General features: G+C 45.7%; 1 long non-coding RNA gene across 1 annotated transcript; it reads right to left on the reverse strand.

The window, feature by feature from the left end:
• Nucleotides 1-1,749: 1,749 nt before the first annotated feature.
• LOC116569265 lies at nucleotides 1,750-3,361 on the reverse strand. Its single transcript, XR_004276942.1, has 2 exons — nucleotides 3,327-3,361; nucleotides 1,750-3,026 (listed from the first exon to the last, which is right to left on the reverse strand). It is a non-coding gene; the product is annotated as an uncharacterized LOC116569265 (long non-coding RNA).
• Nucleotides 3,362-5,175: the final 1,814 nt, after the last annotated feature.

A 5,175-nucleotide genomic window follows, 5' to 3' on the forward strand; every position in this document is an offset into this window, starting at 1 on the left:
GATGAGGGAGAGATCCGGAATTCACTGGAACAAAAACCTCAGGGTGACCTGGTGACATGTCTGACTTTCACGAATCCCCACTGAGATTGAGAACTTGGCTGGGATCCTGCTACACAGGGAATGGAAGGTTGAGCTTCCAAGGACAGGAAGCGAGGGTCTGGCTGACATCTGTGTGACAGGAGTCTGGCAGAGGGCAAGGGTCCCATCATTCCTGCTGAGGGCCACACCCTGTGGCCGCTGCTCCTTCCAACAGAGATATTGCCTGGGGCCTTGGTCAGAGGGACAGAGTGGTGGGGGTCGCTGTCCTGCTTCTTAGTGGGTGGTTTCAGAGGTAAACAGTGATTCAGGGGAAGGGAGAGGTGCTGGAAAGAAAGAAGGGAAAGCAGTTTTTAATGTTCAGCTTCAACATCCATGGTCCTGGAGATACGGTGATGAGGAAAACACATGATTTCTCTATTCCCAGGGCTGAGAGGCCAGCAGAACACAGATATTAAATCAGCAAGAGCAGAACATGTTAGAATAAAGGAAAGGGGAAGAGGATACAGCTGTACATTAAAAATAACTGAGTGTAGGGGACTTCCTTGGGAGGCAAGGATGATACCTGACAGACGGATAAGGAAAGATGCCCCAACCCCCAAAACCTCAGTCCTTGCAGAGAGGCCTCGGTTTCCCAGTCAGCAAGGGGTTTGGCCAGGCTACTGACATCTACGCTGGCACCAACCCTTGGGCAATGACCACGCTAGATTCTGTCCTGAATATTCGTGTGACATCAACAGTAGTTTTGTCACTCTCCACCGCAGCCAGCTTTTGGGCTCCCAAACTGATGAAACACAAGCCATTGACAGTACACTTGAACTTTCTAAAGCAGACCCTGCCTCCCTGGGAGTCATGGCTTTTGATGGCCCAGAATGACCATGGATGGACCCCATGGACAGTGACAATGGATATACTGTCAGCCTTCACATTTCTTCTGCTGCTCTGTGTGCAGACCCTCAGCTGTAAAACTCACCATTAGGACCATTTTCACTGGGTTCTCTAAATAAGCCTGTTGCTCTGCTTTACAGCAATATGGGGTAGACTGTGACATTGACGGTTCCCCGTGAGTCATGTTTCCCAGTCCTCTCATCCTTGTGTGATTCCTTCCCATGTTGACTCTGGGCTTGACCTTGTGATTTGCTAGGACCAGTAGGACACTAACATGAGGCAAGCAAGGATTTGATAAGCACTTTCCCATTGGATCTTGTCACCGAAGAATGTTTCCTCTTAGATTCCAACTGCCATGCTAGAGGGAAGTTCTGGCTTTCCTGCTGTGGGAAGGGGCACCCCAGCTCACAATCAGCACTAAGGCCTCACATGGCTGAAAGAGACCGTTTTGGGACCTTCTACCCTAGCCCAGCCACCAGCTGGATGAACCCACAGGAGTGAGCCCAGGAGAGACCACAAGAAGCAGAGAAAGCCACCTAGCTGAGCCCAGCCAACTCTATGGGACTATGAGAGAGAACACAGTTAGAGGTTTATAAATATTGAAAAGGTTGTCTCCCAGCAATATCGATCAGATAGATGTGATCCTCAGGCCTTGTTTTTCCAGAAAGAAAAGCCAATGTCATAGCCCTAAAGGTAGTCCCCTTTACAATTCATTGACATCTGTCCCATTCTTAGAGTGATCTCACCAGGCTTTGATTTCCCTCAAAGAAAGTGGTTTGAAGGCTTTTTTTTTTTTTTTTTTTTTTTTTTTTTTTTTTTTTTTTTCAGCTGGATCACAAGAGAATTTCGAAGCATTCAGGGCCGTTCTCTTATAAAATGGAGACTGCCTGTGAAGGCTGTGGAGATGCCAGCCATCCTCTCATCTGAACCCTGTGAGCAAAGGCAGGGCACATAGGCCCCTCTCTCTTTGGATGCACAAAGTCCTCTCGCGGCAGGCTGTGAGCGCATGGCATCAGTTACGTCCTACTTAGTTCCTGCCGGCACTGTTTGTGTCCAGTACCTGGCCCGTCTCCCATACTCCCTTGACAGGCTCCGTGGAGCTCACGATCTTCATGCCCCATGGGAAGCACAGGGAGCACGCCTGCCCTCCCTGCATGTCTTCTTGTTTCTGTCACTGCTCTGACAGGCTACCTGAGGTCTGGTCGTCTCCAGGCTCAGACGCAAGCCAGATCTTTCTGGCGGACCTCCAACACAGGTGCGGAGGAAGGTGAAGGACCTTTCCCTTCCCAGTGACCCCCTGCAGGCCCTGGCTGTGGCCAGAGGGAGAGGATGGGGTTATACCATCAGGCAAATTCTGGTGGTCAGGCACCTATCTCAGTTGCCAGTGTGGAAGGCGTGGCATTTCCTTTGCGGGATACAATGGCGGGGGAGGGGGAGCTGGCTCCATCTGGGACTCATCACTGCTTCTGGTGTGTGGATGCTGGGGAGGCTACAGGCCATGTTGGGGACTCTGCTGGGATGGTCTTCCTTTCTCCACCAGGTAGGGGACTAGCAGACGCTTTGGCTGAGCTGCTGGCCTTCTGTCTTAACTCCCGGTCTTCCTCAAGCCATGATTCTTCTGTCTTGCTGCCCTGCCTCTTCTCAGACTGGAAGGTAGAGGTGGAAATGGCAGGCTTACTGAAATTCCACTGCTTCGGATGTGATGCCATACCTTGCAGGATGAGTATAAATGGCAGCTGTGGGCAGGCCCAGCCCAAGGGTGGGGCTTCAGGCTGGTGGGGTGGCCATCTGGTTCAGATAACGTACAGGACTGAGCACAGAGATCACCATCACTTCATCATACTTCTGACCCACCTGTGAGTCCTTGCTCCTTTCCCACATGTAGCCCATGGACACCGTCAGCTCCGTTGCCCAGGCTCCTTGTGGTTAGAGAGTGGTTCTATGCAAAGCATTAGTTCCTTCTCGTGGTCCATGACCACCCACAGAACCTTCATGATCACCTCTATCTCCCTTGATGGGACCGAGGACAAAGAGTTTCTTGAGGTTTTCACATTCCGTGGACATGTAGAAGGGAACATCATATATTCTGCTCAATATGCATTCTCACAATTAAGAAATTAGAAAAAGAAAAGAAAATTTAAAAATGAGAAAGATGGAACAGAATAAAGAAAAAACTCATAAAAATGAAATTTAAAAAGGAGGAAAAGACAATAAAGGTAATTGGGAAAAGTAAAAGGTTAAGAAAAATAAGAAAACAGGAAAAAGAAAATAAAAGGGGAAATGCAACAGAAAAAATATAAATTACAAAATTCTAACTAGAAGGATTAAAAAAATAAGAAAGATAAAAAAGGAAAAAAAAATTTAAATAAGCAAAATAGACAAAAAGTCAAAAAGGAAAATACTTAATTTTGGTGAAAGTCCCTCAGGTGACCAAAAGCCAGCTTCCTAAGCTAGGAGGACGAAAAATCTAGGCTGAGCCAGGGACTTATATAGGTGCTTGGAATTCCATAACAATGACTCCTTATGAAGTCATAGCAAGAAATGGACCTATCACAGTGAGGGATACTTCACTGTGGCTTTCTAACTTTTTGTCTCAAGAACACTTTTCCATTAAAAAAGGGGGGGGGCTTTTGTTTATGTGGATTATAGCAATAGGTATTTGCCTTATTAGAAACTAAAACCTGTAGGATGCTTCAGTGGCTTTTCCACTCTGGTTTGAAAAGCCATAAAAAAAATTCCAGTTTTGAAAAAGCTCAATGTCAACACTTGAAATACTCAATTCTTTTTATCATTAAACTCCAATTGGTTGGTCTCAAAATAATGCCCCAGTGTAACTGACATCATAAGACTCTACAGAAATGTTCCTTTGCATAAAACAATGTAATTTTTTGTCTGGTTTTGGTATGAGGGCAATGCTGCTCTCATAGAATCAGTTAAAGGGGCGTTCTTTCCACTTCTATCCTCTGGAAGAAACTGTAGAAAATTGATATCATTTCTTCCCTAAATATTGAGTACAATTCACCCATGAATCCATCTGGGGCTGGTACTCTTGTTTTGGCAGGTAATGAATACTGATTCTTCTTTAATACGTAGAGGTTTATTCAGACTTCTGTGTAAGCTTTTTCTTTTTCTTTTTTCCAAAATGAAGTTCTTAGGGAGGATTAATACAAACATTTCCATGACAGTAAACTAAATAAAAAAGAGAGTGAAAAAAAGTTTCCCCGTTGAGGTTCCATGGGTCTGTTTGTTGATAGATTTGCCACCACCTCCCTGACTGCCAACATAATAGAGGCACGTATTTCTTCCCGTTAGCTCCATGGACACTGGAGGAGACAGTTTCCAATCAATTTTACATGCAAACCTGCATCCGATTTGGTTTTACTCAATGGCTTAGCATCAGCCCCCATGACAGAGCTCAATACCAATTAAAAACAGACACCTCCATTCACAACTTCCAGGGAATTCAGAAGTGTTTCTTCTGCCTTCACTGGACTTGGCCTTCTCCCAGGCAAGCGGCTTGAAAGGCAGGAATGAAACTTTGGCAGCACCCGATTGTGTTTCTTTGCATCAGATTTCTCCTTTAAAGCTCATAGTCTACTGGCTGATACATTGTTTCACTTCATGGCTGATAATTGAAGGCCTTTGTCCTTTCTGGACATGGTAAATGCCTCTCCAGCTGGCATTTTGATTCCTTATGGAGCATTTGGCTGGAGGTTATTGTAGCAAAGTCCCAACAGAAGGAGGTGGCTTCATTAATACCACGACGGAGGACATTTACCATCAGAAGCACTGTGTTGCCTTTCCCTTTTCCCCATCCGGAATTATTGCTGTTACAGAAAATAATACTCATTAATCTTTAAAGGTGATGTGATTATCATCATCACATTTGGGAACTCGTGCTCCCATTTGCTTCATTTCCTCTTGAAAGCAACACTTCCAGTTAGTTTCAGACTTCCCTTTTTCACAGAACAGTTTATTCTTTCTTGCTTATTAAATTTGAGGGTTTATAAAAACATTCTTCTTGGTAGAGCCTATTTCTTGGGTTTCTGAATGCCTAATTAGGAGGCTTCTCCTTAGCACAGAACACTCCAAAGCCAGAACAGGGAATGAGGCAACTAATCCTATCTTAGGATAAATCATGGCAATGCCCTTGGACCCTATACATCTGGGGGTGGGGTGAGCAGGCTCCTTCAGCCAGGCCATGGGGCCAGGCTGAGTGTGCACTGCTGGCTGGAGCTGGGGGAAAGGCTC

Source organism: Mustela erminea, chromosome 11, assembly GCF_009829155.1.
Source record: "Mustela erminea isolate mMusErm1 chromosome 11, mMusErm1.Pri, whole genome shotgun sequence".
NCBI classification, from domain to species: domain Eukaryota; kingdom Metazoa; phylum Chordata; class Mammalia; order Carnivora; family Mustelidae; genus Mustela; species Mustela erminea.